We start from the raw sequence: 15,479 nt of genomic DNA, 5'->3' as shown, positions 1-15,479 counted from the left end.
ATGAACAGAGCAAAGGCATGGCAATAGTAGGTATACTATGACAATCACTGATACATGATCACACAAAAGACAAACATAGGAATGTATCAATTACCCATGATGTGTGAAAGCGCAGTACCTCGACGCTGACGAAGCCTTTTCCTGGCGAAACGCGCGTCGAGGTACTGCTCTGCCCAGACATCCGGCGCTTCCACACATCATGGCTAATTGATACATTCCTATGTTTGTCTTTTGTGTGATCATGTATCAGTGATTGTCGTATACCTATTATTTCTGTGCCTTTGCTCTGTTCATAATTTTGTACAGCTGGTTCCCCGTCTTCCCATGACCGTGCGTCTTAAGTTATTTTTGTGTATATTTTATGTATTAATAAAACTGCATATATTTTATATGAACGTTTTAAAAAAATTTGGGGGGTTATTGGTTGGTTTGTTTTTGGGTTATAAACATTTAATAGAACATGGACCTGTAAGGCTGAGTTAATTGGTCAGTTTTGGCCCCGTGACTGCCCAAATAAGTGAAGTGTGCAGTGATTCTAATAGCGACGCCTGTCATCTGCATGTCATACTGACAGTATTATTTCACTACCCCAGCAGACTCCCTATGCGTGTTACTGCAAGGCACAGTTTTCTACACCCATATAAAGGCTCTATGCAGCCCGGAAATAACAGTTTTTATTGCGATTCGTTGCAAATATATTCGGATCGAATCACATTTTTTAGGAAATGAACCAGCAGAACAATTTTTTTTTGAAATTCGCTCATCTATAGTTACTATACCATGGTACGCCTTAGTTTCAAATTCCATAAAGGCATCTACAAGTTAAGTAACCTATTCTACATAATCTATCAACCCTATTCATTTAAGAATACTGCCCTTAATTATTTAACAGGAAACCACTCTGGCACCACTGGGCTCCTCAAAAAAACAAAACAAAAACTCTATGTATGTTGGAATAACAAGAGTTTCTTTCATAAAACTCTTCTTTGTTCAAGGCACAGTCCCTGGTGAATTTGGAATCTTCCCTCTCATCAACCTTGTATTTTTCCTAGTTTTCTGTTACTGTTATAAAAACTCAATCTTTGTAATTTTGTCTAGTACATTCTCTTACCCCCTCTTTTCTCCATGTTAATGTATGAGGGGATTGCAGATGTAATCACAATTCTAAGTGCAGGTTTCAGAGCCTCCTTTAAGTGGTTGTAGAACAGTTCATAACCTTGTCTGTGGGAGGAACTGTGACACTGGGAGCTCCTCTCCTCACTGGTCTGCAAGTTGTACAAAGTCATCAGCCCTGGTGGTTGGTTGGTCTACTGCAGGAAGTCTTGGGCAGATGATTACCTTGGCGGTCCACCCTCGGACAACAGTAGTGCGAGCAGCAAGGCCTTTTTCAAGATGGCAGACCAGTGGTTAAAGTTTTTTCTTGTTGGGTGGCAGGCAGTCCACCAAAAGCTGTGTCTTACCATACCTGGTGTCGTTAACTTGGGCAGCACCTGGGCACTGCTGAGGTTGTCAGTCTTGGCTCTACTAAACAGCTGATACAGCCTGCACTTAGGGAATATGGAATTAAAAAACAAACTTGAACAGTTCCATATGTTCTGAAAGAAATAACTCAGTTTCAAAATATAGTCAGTTCAGTATAGTTCAGCCCATGAGATTTAACTCAATCAAAAATAACTCCGTCTATGGCAATTTAAGCCAATGATGGGGTGGAGTAACTTTTTGAGGTTCCTTGTGTGTCATTTACTTCGCACCACCCTTGCGTCAAATGGGTTAAACAAACAAATGTCCCATTATGACTTTTGTCAGTCCAAAACAGCTTTTAAATAACATTGCCCAATGGAACCATAGAAGCCCTCTGTCTAAACTCTGTATCTTATCTAATTGTATATATATTAAGAGGAACTCAATAAAATACTCAAATCAAAAATACTAAACAAACTGATATATTTAGCAATTTACACATCATGGTGGTCTTCATCCTCATTCTTGAAACATTAAATAAATAATGGCAGTCAGTATTTTTTCAGGATAACCTTTGTCACGTGATAGCAATGTAACATATACAGTATCACTTCCTGTTAGTTCTATTATGTCTGTATACTCATAACACCTTGTTGTGTAAATGAAAAACACATTTGTTTTTATCTTTTCATTTGTTGAAATGTTCTTCAATATAAACCATTAATATCAATTTAATGATATGCCTTTTGATTGTTGATAATAAAACTCAACACTGTCAATATCACATTTATTCGGAAATATACCCAACACTGATACCCAGTGTTGTATTTTAGTTTACCCTGCCCTTCATACCCTTTGATATTTTGCTTGCAAATGTACCCATCTTTCTACATGTTATATCATTAATTTAAAGCTTTTTCCTTTTCCATAAGAACAATTATAATACAAAATGTAGTCCAAAAGATCAAAAACTACATCTTCACACTTTAGAAAGTGACTTAGCTTCTAACTAAGGGGATCTGTCACTAGTATATGCTGCCCTTTCCATCAAAAGAGTGCACAATTCCTGATATATTATTTCTGGTCTAAATTTTATTTCATGTATAAAATCTGAATATTTAACAAAAATGTGTTGAACACAAATTTAGAGCAAACTATTACCTTATCTGATTTCATGAGCACTACCCAAAAAATTATAAATAATTATACACATAATAAACAGGAGAAACTAGAATACTAAGAACATAAGTATATTTAGCGTAATAAACTCTGGTGGGTTTCCTAGGAGACAATGGTGTATTAACAACTGCAGTGAAATCTGCAATGTTTTTGTAATCTTAATACCTACCACAGTTTGGTTACTTGAACATGACAGGAAGACAGTGTTAACATGATCTAAGGAGTGCTGGCTACAGTGCTTTGACTTCTACTATTCAGATAACTTCCCATAGGAATCTATGAAAGGCTATAGTAAGTAACACATAATAAAATTTTGTAAGATATTTATCCTTACTATACAATTAAAAGGGTTCTTCGGGTTCAGAGCCTGGACCTGGACATATACCCGTTTTCACCCAGACAGCTCCCCAAATATGAGCATCAGTGCATTTCATGCGCCGATGCTCTCCTTTGCCCTTCACTGAATTGTGCAGGACAAAGGCTTTTATGGAGTTCCGATGACGTATCAGGCTCTCCATGGGTGAAGCTAGGTGGAGGCTTTCACCCAGCAGTGAACCCGGTGACGTCACCAGCACTAATGGGCGGGCTTTAGAGCTGCCCTAACCTGTAAAACAGCTAAGGCAGCACTAAAACCCACCCATCAGTGCCTGTGACATCACCGGCCTTATAGTGTAAAAATATAAACAAAAAAGCCCTTGCCCCCAGGGCAAGGGAATGCATCAGAGCATGAAATGCTCTGATGCTTATATTAGAGGGGCTGCCTGTAACATTTACTAGCTTCTAATAACATATCTATGATGTTAGACTACAAACAGATATACTTTAGAGATGAGCTAAGCTTTTGAGATTCAGGTTTGCAGAATATTTCAAAGTTCAGTTTGGACCAAAATCGTCTCTGAGTCTCCTAGAACTTCAAATTTTTAGGAAAAACTCCTATTTCTTTTTCTTAACTTTTATTTAATTTTGGATTTTTCGCTCCTCCCTCTCTAAGTTATTGAACGCCATGACCGTAATAGCAGATAATGTCAAAGTGACATGGACATATATAGCTACGGGTAAATGCATGTTTGACAGCTTCAGCAAACAGTGTGTTTAAAAACACTCAGCGCCACCACACGATTTCAGTTTTTATTTAACAAACTTCCAAAAATTGTCTTTTATTGGGGAAAAATTGTGTTTAAACACAGACAGTGTTATGAGGAAAAAAATGGCTTGTTGGGGGACCGAGCGTCCAAAAATACATTGATTACTCTTATCCGAAATCCGTTTTCCAAGAGTCCATGAATGCACCTGTGGGAGGGATCCTCCCCCTTCAGGACAGGAACCAGGAATTTCAAAGATCTTTGAAAGGGTCCTCCATACTCCATAACTCAGTTTGTGACAAGATCCATAGAACTGCCAAATTTCTATATACAGTGAAACCTTAAAATACCATACATACAAAAGCACCTTAAATATATATCTGCAGGCATATTTCTTATTTAAGATTACTTTTGCATATATATATATATATATATATATATATATACTGTATATATATAAATATAGGGTGGGGAATAACGTAAGTGCTGTCATGGGCTCATGGAAAATGAATTACCGCTAAGAGTAATCAATGTATTTCCATTACATCCCATGACAGCACCTGTGAGCGATTAGACTAGATAAATCTAGGGTGAGACTACCGCCTGCAAGACTTTCCTCCTGAAGGCCAAGTCTTGAGAAGATATAGCTGATCTATAATGTTTGTAAAAGGTGTTTGGAGAGCTTCAGGTAGCAGCTCTACAAATTTGGTCAATGGAGGCACAGCCTTTCTCTGCCCAGGAAGAAGCTATAGCTCTCGTGGAGTGGGCCGAGAACCCCGTAGGAACCTGAAGACCTGCCGAAGAATAGGATAAACCTATTGCTCTCATTATCCACCTGGCTATAGTACAACTTGTAACTTTTAGACTCCTGTTAGGACCCTGAAATTGAATAAATAACTGAGGGGCTTCCTGGCAAAGACACCATTCGCCCTGAATGATCTTGAGCTTGCTCAGAACATCTGCTTGACAGTTCTCCGAGCCTTTTAGGTGTCCTGCTGAAAGAGAAAGTACTCTCACTTCTAGTATTTGGAAAATCTCAGACGTCAGATCCAGTAACTGAGGTGATCTCGTCCCCCCATGTCTGTTGGCATAGGCTACCGCTGTCGCACTGTCTGACAGAATCCTGACATGTCTGTCTATTAGGGAAGGAAAACATTCTTTTAGAGCACAATATATTGCCCTCAACTCTCTGTAATTCTGGGACTGTTGGCTTTGAAACACTGACCACGACCTTAGGAAAACCCCAAAACTGAGTTAGCTCCCCACTCCTGTGGACTGGCGTCTGTTGTGATTATTAAATAATTGCCCTTTATCCATTCCACTCCTTGACTCAGGCTTTCTGTCCTTGTCCACCACAAAAGGGAATCCCTTATTGACATAGACATTTGTAATCTTGCTCCTTGTTCCAATGTGATAGAATGTCCACCTGAAGACTCCTGGACCTGAACTGCGCCCATTTTACCGCCGGTATACAAGATGTCATCAAACCTAGAACTGACATGGCCTCCCTTAGAGTAGTCACCCTGGTTTTGCTAAATTCCTCTATTCTTTGCTGTACTGAAAGGCACTTCCCCTCTGGGAGGTAGGACTTTTGGAATAAGGAATCTAGCAGAATTCCTAGGAAGCTGCAGCGGTAACTCGGCGTCAGGCATGATTTTTCCCAGTTTACCATCCAACCAAAGCCCATCAATATATTTAACACTTCCTAAATTTGGGTTGAAAGGGAACTTGGAGACTGCCCTACCACAAGAAGGTCATCTAGGTAGGGTATAACTATAATGTCCGATCTCCTTATTTGTGCCATCAGCTTCGTGAAAATTCTCGGTGCCTGAGATTTTCCAAAGGGGAGAGCTCTGAACTGTAGATGAAGAATTGACTCTTCTATCTGCACTAGTGATGTGCCGAACTATTCGCCGGCGAAGAGTTCCCGGCAAACATAGCTTGTTCGCGTTCGCCGCTGCGGGCGAACATATGCAATGTTCGGTCCGCCCCCTATACATCATCATTGAGTAAACTTTGACCCTCTACCTCACAGTCAGCAGACACATTCCAGCCAATCAGCAACAGACCCTCCCTCCCAGACCCTCCCACCTCCAGGACAGCATCCATTTTAGATTCATTCGGAATCTGCTTTCACAGAGAGAGGAGGGAGAGTGTAGCTGCTGCTGATTCAATAGGGAAAGCGTTAGCTAGGGCATTGTTCTGTGTCCACAGACTCATTTGCTGTAAGGACAGCATCCAGACAGCACCCCAAAAAGCCCTTTTCAGGGCTGGTACATCAGTCTGCTTTTTTTTTTCTTCATATATATATATTGCAGTTGCCTGGCTGCCCATGTGTGAGAGGCTGCAGGCTCAGTCATAGACAGCACTGTATGCACAGTGCACACCATTTATACAGGGTGTGACAGAAAATACCTTGCAGATAAAAAAAAAATTCTATTTAATATTTTTCTGTGATCTAATCACATTTGCAAGCCCGTGTGTGTCAGGCGCCCACACATACTGTATTGTGTCCACTGGCTAGTGGCTGGCTCGGCCTGCACTCATACCGTTACAGGGTGTCATTCGCCCAAATACCTTTCAGAAAAAAAAATATATTTAAAATTTAACTGTGATCTAATCACATTAGCAAGCCCATGTGTGTCAGGCGCCCACACATACTCTATTGTGTCCACTGGCTAGTGGCTGGTTCGGCCTGCACTCATACCGTTACAGGGTGTCATTCGCCCAAATACCTTTCAGAAAAAAAATATCTATTTAAAATGTAACTGTGATCTAATCACATCAGCAAGCCCGTGTGTGTCAGGCCCCCACACATACTGTATTGTGTCCACTGGCTAGTGGCTAGGCCTGCACTTATACCGTTACAGGGTGTTATTCACCCAAATACCTTTCAGAAAAAAAAAAACTATTTTAAATTTAACTGTGATCTAATCACGTTTGCAAGCCCGTGTGTGTCAGCCAGGCCCACACAAACTGTACTGCGCTCACTGCCCACCACTTACCGTATATAGAGTGGCACAGTACCTTGCACGCATAGTAACACTTATCTAATAAAAAATGACAGGCAGAGGCAGGCCACGCCGCAGGGGCCGTCGTGATCGTGGTGCTGTGATTTCCACTAGCCCTGGAATAATGCCCAGTGTTCAGAGGCCACGTACCCTGAACCCAAAAAATTCTGAGAAAATAGTTGACTGGCTTACACAGGACACCCAATCTTCAACAGCTTCCGCTAAGAACTTGACGCACCATCCTCCTCCAGCTCAGCTTTGGTCATCACTCTCCCGCCCACCGCCACCACCACCACTACCACCACAGCCACCACAGCCGCTTCACTTGATCCCTCAGAGGAGTTATTTACACATCAGTTGGATGAAATTAGTAATGCGCAACCATTATTGCCAGGGGATGTAGATAACAGGGATATGTCTCAGTCAGGCAGCATTACACACATGGACGTACAATGTGATGATGATGATGATGTTGTACCCGCTGCTGCTTCCTTTGCTGAGGTGTCAGATACAAGTTAAGCGGTTGATGATGACGATGTGTCCGTGGATGCCACGTGGGTGCCTGCTCAAAGAGAAGAAGAAGAGGGGGAAAGTTCAGAAGGGGAGACAGAGAGAAGGAGGAGACGAGTTGGAAGCAGGGGGAGGTCGTCGCAAGTAGCTAGTGGCACAGTCAGACAGCATGTATCGGCACCCGGGGTCAGACAGACAGCATGCCAATCAACGCATACTGTTGCCACCACCAGAATGCCATCATTGCAAAGCTCAGCAGTGTGGCTTTTTTTTGTGTGTCTGCCTCTGACAACAGCGATGCCATTTGCAACCTGTGCCAAAAGAAACTGAGTCGTGGGAAATCCAACACCCACCTAGGTACAACTGCTTTGCAAAGGCACATGATCGCACATCACAAACGCCTATGGGATCAACACATAATAATGAGTAGAAGCAGCACACAAGCTCAAAGCCACCATCCTCCTCCTGGTCCAGCATCTTCAGCCACGTCAACCACTGCTGTCCTCCTTGCCCCCTCTCAACCACCCGCCACTCCGCCTCTCACCTTGAGCAGTTCCATCTCATCTGCCCACAGTCAGGTGTCTGTTAAGGAAATGTTTGAGCATAAGAAGCCAATGTCACAGAGTCACCCCCTTGCCCGGCGTCTGACAGCTGGCTTGACGGAACTCTTAGCCCAACAGCTTTTACCATACCAGCTGGTGGAGTCTGAGGCCTTCAAAAAATTTGTCGCTATTGGGATACCACAGTGGAAGGTACTCGGACGATTTTTTTTTTTCTAATAAGGCAATCCCAAACCTCTACTCGGTGATTGAAAAGGAAGTCATGGCGGGGGCGGAGCCTGACCGTGCTGCATGGCGGCTGCTTGAGAGGAGCGCTCCCGCCACCAAGCTGCTTTCAGCCACTTTAGCACTCTAATCCCCATGCCATGGTCAAGATCCAGCCTAAACCTGGTGCAGGAGTACTAGCTGGAGGTTCTCTGGAAGCGCAGGAGGAGAACAGAATGGAGAAATTCGTCCACAAGCGTGCGGCACAGCTCCCCATCAGGGAGGACAAGATGGCGCCGAAAGCGCTGAATCGCAGACCGGACGCGGCTCAAGGAGAATGCACTCCGCCCCTGGAGGGAGACGGCCGGCCGCAACATGGGGTGAGCGATTCTAACCCCCTATCTAAGGACTATTTCGATATGGCCCTGCAGAGAGCCTTAGCCCCGATCGCTGCGGACTTGTCTTCTATTAAAGTGGATATCCGCCATATAGGCAACCGTGTGGAGGCCCTAGAGCAATCGCAAGACGCGCTCTTTTCACAAGCGGCGTCCGTTGCTAAAACCCTGGAGTCCCACAACGAGGCGATCAACACGGCCCTGCTATTAATTGAGGACCAAGAAAATCGCAGCCGCCGCAAAAACATCCGTGTGAGAGGCCTTCCAGAGGCTGCGGACAAAGAAAATCTCTTTGCGGCTATGCATGAGCTCTTCACTTACCTCCTGGGTGCTGAACGCGCCAAAAACATCATAGTGGAGAGGGTGCACAGATCCCTCCGTCCCAAGCCTTCTCCGGCAGATAATCCTAGGGACATTATTTGCGGCCTATTGAGTTTTCGGGACACTGACGCCATTTTAAACAAAGCCAGAGGTCTGGAGGAGGTAAAAATTGCAGACTCCACAGTCCAGCTGTTTCAAGATGTCGCCCCTTCCACTCTCCAAAAAAGAAGAGTGCTGAAACCACTTACAGAGGCTCTGCGTGCAGCCAGGATCCCATACAAATGGCTTTACCCCTTCGGGGTTCAGGTCACATCTGGAAATAGGCGCATTATAATCCGTTCACCTGAGGACTTACCTGTGCTCTGGAATGCCCTACAGATTCCACCGATCGCCATTCCTTCATGGCTTCCAGTCCAGCATGATGGCACGTTCCCGCAACTTCCTACTCCGTGGACCACCGTTGGAAAGCAGAAACCTAAGAAGCCCAGAACATCGCGGTTGGACTCTAATGATTGAGGCCCCTTTTTATGGTCACTTTAGTTTCTCCTTTTTCTTCATGCAGGTCACTGGGTTGAGGTTGGAGTTGTGAGGATGAGGCCCTTTTTTGGTCTCTCCTCACTCCTGTCATCCTCTCTCTATACGGTTCCCTTTGACCACTCTCCTGGGCTAGTTTTTCGGTCCATACTAATTGGTTATAATGCTTTATAATGCAATGCTTATATATAATAGGCTATATGCTTACTTTATTCCCCCTCTTCCCTCTACCTCATGTAATTTTCCTATGTAGTGTTGGGTCTGTTTCCCCCCCCCCTCCCCTCTTGTCTGCCCACATTTTTGCCTCCCCTCCTCACCCATTGTTGTTGCTGACCATACCTTTCCCTGCACGGGATTAGACCTTTTTTCTTACTTGCACTTTACGTGCTTTGGTCTGAAATGCTTGGCAGCTTGGGCAGATCAGGCCTGAGGTTTTGATTCCTTACTTCCCCCCCTCTCACGCTCGTTATAGAGCGCGCCATATCTACACTTGCTCCATACTTATGTGTATTGCTATTCTACATTTTTGTGGCAATGTTTGCCTGTTTCTTTTATTTTTAGTTAAGTTTATCGAGGACATATCATGCTGGTACGGGCGGTTATCTGGTGTTTTTAAGACATGGCGGCTCTGACCATTAATGTAGCCTCGTTCAATGTGAACGGGTGTAACAATCCCATCAAGCGTAGTCGGGTTTTCCAAATACTAAGGAGACATAAGGCTGACATCATTTTACTCCAAGAAACCCACTTTAGAGCAGGGCATGTTCCTAATTTATCCAGATCCAGCTACTCCAAATGGTTCCATGCATGTCACTCTAGCTCTTCCAGGGGGGTTAGTATTGGGGTACATAGGGATGTTCCCCTCACTGATCCCACTATAGTTGCAGACCCGGAGGGTCGCTATATATTTCTTAGCTGTAAAATTGGGAATGTGGCGGTCACTTTGTGAAACCTATACGCCCCCAACAAGCAAACTATACCCTGGCTCACCAAGATCATTAGGGATATTTCTGCAATGTATACTGGTTTGCTACTAATTGGCGGTGATCTGAATCTCACTCTTAATCCTATTTTAGATGCATCATCAGGGAGATCAGCTATATCATACCGTGCCCTGGGGAGTCTGCAGGGTCGCCTGAGGGACCTCAACCTGTGTGATGCCTGGAGGTCCGTCCATGGAGATGCTAAAGATTTTACTTTTTATTCTAATCCACACAGATCGTACCAGAGGCTCGACTACTTCTTTATCCAGGACAGGTACTTGCAGCAGGTGCATGGGGTGGATATCCACACTATCACAGTCTCTGATCACGCCCCTATTGTTATGTCCCTGTCACTGCCCGGGGTTGCTTCTAGAGAATGGACATGGAAGCTGAACCCCACGCTTCTTAATACACCCTCACAAATGGATGCTATCTCACGTTCACTTACAGAGTATTTCCAGACCAACTTAGTCACAGAGGCATCTCCCGCATCCATATGGGAAGCCCACAAAACTGTGATTAGGGGGGAGTTGATCTCAATGGGTGCCTTCCTGAAGAAGAAGCGTCTTGCGGACATCAACTCCCTTCTATCTAGAATTGCGACACTAGAATGTGCACATAAAAAATCACTGGCTATTCAGGAACATAAGCTCCTTTTATCTTTGAGGAATGAGCTAAAAACGCTTCTAAACGCCAAGGCCGCTAATGCTTACTTAAAACTGCGTCATAGACAGTATGCCCATGGCGACAAAGGCAACAAGATAATGTCGGCTCTGATTAAAAAACGTAAGGAGCAAACACACATTAGCTCCATGAGGAACACTGCAGGTACTTTAGTTTCTAACACTTCAGAAGTCGCTAAGGCGTTCACTGAATATTACTGCTCTTTATATAATATTCGTCAGAATGAGACTTCTGATGTAATCGATTCTAGGTCAAAGAAAGTTGCAGACTTCTTAGACTCTCTCGCCTTACCTGCCCTGTCCGAACCAGAAAGGGACTCTTTATTAGCTCCTATCACGCTTGAAGAAATTAAAAAAACCCTCTCCTCCATTCCCCAAGGAAAAAGCCCTGGCCCGGACGGGTTTCCGATCACGTACTACAAAAAATTTCTCCCGGTCTTAGGCCCCCAACTTGTTTACTATTTCAACGCTTTGCTTAATGGTGCTGCCATGAACTCTCAGGCTCTGGAGGCGCATATAGTAGTGCTCCCTAAAGAGGGAAAGGATTTTTCTCTCCCTTCCAGCTATAGGCTCATTTCTCTGCTAAATGCAGACACTAAATTATGGGCAAAGATTCTGGCCCACAGAATAAACCCTTTACTCCAGAGACTGATAGGGGGCGATCAGGCCGGTTTCATGGGGGGTCGGGAGTGTAGGGACGGCACTTACAGGGTATTGCAAGCCATAGACTATTCTTTGACGAGTAACAAGCAGCTCACACTTCTCAGCACTGATGCCGAGAAGGCATTCGACAGGGTTGATTGGAAGTTTATGGAAGCCACTCTTAACAAATTTGGTTTTCCTCCCCATTTTATCCGGGCGGTGCTGTCCCTGTACTCCTCACCCCACGCGAGAGTTAGAGTCAATGGGGTACTCTCACCCTCCTTTGCCATAGCCAATGGGACCAGGCAGGGTTGCCCCCTCTCCCCTTCCCTTTTCATCCTTTGTCTGGAGACGCTGTTGCAGGCCATCAGACAGGATGATGACATTGCCGGGCTAAAGGTTGGCACGTCGACCCATAAGGTCGCTGCCTTTGCCGATGACATGTTGCTCCTCCTACCAGACCCAATGAAGGCGTTCCCAGCTATCCTGGGTCTTTTTGAGTCTTTTGGCCATATGTCCAACTTCAAGATCAATCTATCTAAATGCACGGCACTGGGGGTTTGTGTCCCCGATGCAAATTGCTGTCGCAGGATCATCCCTTTAAATGGCCGTCCAGTATCACCTACTTAGGGGTGAAGATCTCAGCCAGAATAGATCAGGCCTTCCAATTAAACTATGCCCCTCTCCTTGCTGATATTAAAGAACAATTGAAACATTTAGATATTCCATTTGTTTCTTGCATGGGGCGAAAAAATATAATTAAAACGTTTATCCTTCCCAAAGTGCTGTTTCTTCTCCAGACTCTACCTTTATACTTACCTGACTCTTACTTCCAGGACCTGCGTAGGATTATTTCAGGCTTCATTTGGAGGCGAGCTCGTCCGAGATTGGCTTATGATTTGTTAACCCTGCCAAAACATAGAGGCGGCTTTGGCTTGCCAGACATTAAACTATACTATAGGGCTATTCAGCTCCGTCTGTTGAGTGAATTGCTAAACATTAACATTAAAAAATTGGGTTGCCAAATTGCACGCCAATTGACTTCACCTGACGTGCTCGCCCGCCTTTGGACGGGGGATCGTGGTCCTGCGTTTTGCACTGATGCACCACCCCTTCTAAAAGGTCTCTTAACAACTTGGAACGTTACAGCCAGGAAGTTTGGGTTTTTCCCTGGTCCCTCGCCCCTCCTCCCCATGCACCTGCTGCCGTACTGCTTATCTTCAAACTATTCAGATGTCTTGGGGATATGGCCTGCCTTTAACGAATTTTCTGTGGGGGATTTCTTGAGAGACGGGCGGATTGCGTCCTTGGGGGACCTCCAGGCGTCACAATTGGCTTTGAATTGGACCCCTTTGCATTACTCTCATTTTTCATTTATAGGCCAACAGTACCTCGCTAAAGCTAATAGGAATTTTATTCCCTCTTGGTTCGACACTATGGTAGCCTCACACAAACCGGTGAGGAGGGCTATTTCGTTAATCTACAACAAATTGTTGCTGGAGGGCGTACCTAGCAGACCGTCCTTCATTGGGAGGTGGGAGCAAGATTTAGGAATCACTTTATCAGATGAGTCTGTCTCGTCACTACTTAGGAATTCTCATGGGTTCTCCAGATGCATCAGAATCCAGGAGAATTCCTTTAAACTGCTGACGAGATGGTACCGCACTCCGGAGGTGCTACATAGGATGGACCCTCTCACTTCCCCAGCCTGCTGGAGATGTCACGAAGAAGTTGGCACAGTCTCACATGTATGGTGGTCGTGTCGGGGGGTATCCCAGTTCTGGGCCTCGCTTAGTAAGATACTACAGCAAATATGTCCTTCGCCCCCCCCACTTTCTCCGACTCTGGTTCTTCTCAATGTACCATCAAAGGATTTTCCCTTGCATAAATACTCTCTACTAGCACACTTGTTGTCGGCGGCCAAACTTTTAATCCCCCTTCATTGGCTCTCGACAAATACTCCTTCAATTGAGGAATGGACCCAAAAGGTTCACGAGATCTGCAGGTTTGAAGAACTAACTAGTTGGGAGTCCCTCTCGCACGACAAGTTTAACGATATGTGGGGACCGTGGTTTGATTGGTTGGAATCAGAGTCGGGGAACTTGGGCCTTTCTACTGGAGTTACTGTGAACTCTTCCCCCTTTGATAACTAACTATTTGTGCTATACACCCTATATTGTATTGTATATCATGCTTGTTCTATTTACCACTAATCGTGTTTCACTCTACATCAGCATACTTTATTACTATTCCTAGCCTACACCACCTTTGTCTTGTGGTCTGGGGTGGTTGAGCCTCAGGGGTATTTGACCCTCCTTACATGACACGCATTTTACTCTTGTTAGGTCCGTCTGTCTAACTTATCTTTATTCGCGCCTGTACATTCATGATTATGCATATCATTGTACTGCATATGTCTCCTCGATTGTTGGGCTGTTGCCCGCATATTGTTCTTGTCTTTTTTGCCATGCTTGCCGTGATAAATAAAGATTTGTTAAAAAAAAAAGAAAAGGAAGTCATGGCATCTCTGGCATACAGTGTTGGGGCAAGGGTCCATCTGACCACTGATACCTGGTCTGCAAAGCACGGTCAGGGCAGGTATATCACCTACACTGCGCATTGGGACAACCTGCTGAAGGCTGCCAAGCATGGAATGCATGGCTCTGCAGCGGAGTTGGTGACACCGCCACGACTTGCAGGCAGGCCTACTGCCACCTCCTCTACTCCTCCTACTCCATCCTCTTCCATAACCTCCTCGGCTGAGTCCTCTTCTGCTGTGGCGTCTGGCTGCACATCAACTGAACCCCCCCAGCTCCCCAGGGGCTTTTCCATATCCCGGATACGACAGTGTCACGCTGTCTTGGTTGACTTGCCTGAAAGCAGAGAGCCACACCGGACCAGCACTCCTGTCCGCCCTGAACGCACAGGTGGATCAGTGGCTGACCCCGCACCAACTGGAGATCGGCAAAGTGGTGTGTGACAATGGAAGCAATTTGTTGGCAGCATTGAATTTGGGCAAGTTGTCACATGTGCCGTGCATGGCACATGTTTTGAATCTCATCGTACAACGCTTTGTGTCTAAGTACCCAGGATGTCCTCAAGCAGGCCAGGAAGGTGTGTGGCCATTTCAGGCGTTCCTACACGGCCATGGCGCACTTTGCAGACATTCAGCGCCGAAACAACATGCCAGTGAGGCGCTTGATTTGCGTCAGCCTGACACGTTGGAAAAAAGCCGTCAACAAGTATTTGTATGACCGGGGTGCTAGGACAGCCTCTGCGGAGCTTAGAATTTTTTTGCCACGTTACTGGACGCTCATGCGCAATGCCTGTAGGCTCATGCGTCCTTTTGAGGAGGTGACAAACCTAGTCAGTCGCACCGAAGGCACCATCAGCGACCTCATCCCATTTGTTTTCTTCCTGGAGCGTGCCCTGTGAAGAGTGCTGGATCAGGCTGTAGATGAGCGGGAAGAGGAAGAGTTGTGGTCACCATCACCACCAGAAACAGCCTTCTCATCATCGCTTGCCGGACCTGCGGCAACGCTGCAAGAGGAGTATGAGGAAGAGGAGTCAGAGGAGGAATGTAGCTTTGAGGAGGAGGAAGACCAACCACAGCAGGCATCCCAGGGTGCTCGTTGTTGTCACCTATCTGGGACCCGTGGTGTTGTACGTGGCTTGGGGGAAGAACAGACCGTCAATGACATCAGTGAGGAGGAGGAACGGGAAATGAGTAGCTCGGCATCCATCCTTGTGCAAATGGGGTCTTTCATGCTGTCATGTCTGTTGAGGGACCCTCGTATAAAAAGGATGAAGGAGAACGACCTGTACTGGGTGGCCACGCTACTAGACCCCCGGTATAAGCAGAAAGTGGCGGAAATGTTACCAAATTACCGGAAGTCAAAAAGGATGCAGCAGTT

Source organism: Bufo gargarizans, chromosome 1 (genome assembly GCF_014858855.1).
Source record: "Bufo gargarizans isolate SCDJY-AF-19 chromosome 1, ASM1485885v1, whole genome shotgun sequence".
In the NCBI taxonomy this organism is placed as follows: domain Eukaryota; kingdom Metazoa; phylum Chordata; class Amphibia; order Anura; family Bufonidae; genus Bufo; species Bufo gargarizans.
The sequence above is the reverse complement of the archived record's forward strand: the minus strand, read 5'-3'. Positions refer to the sequence as shown.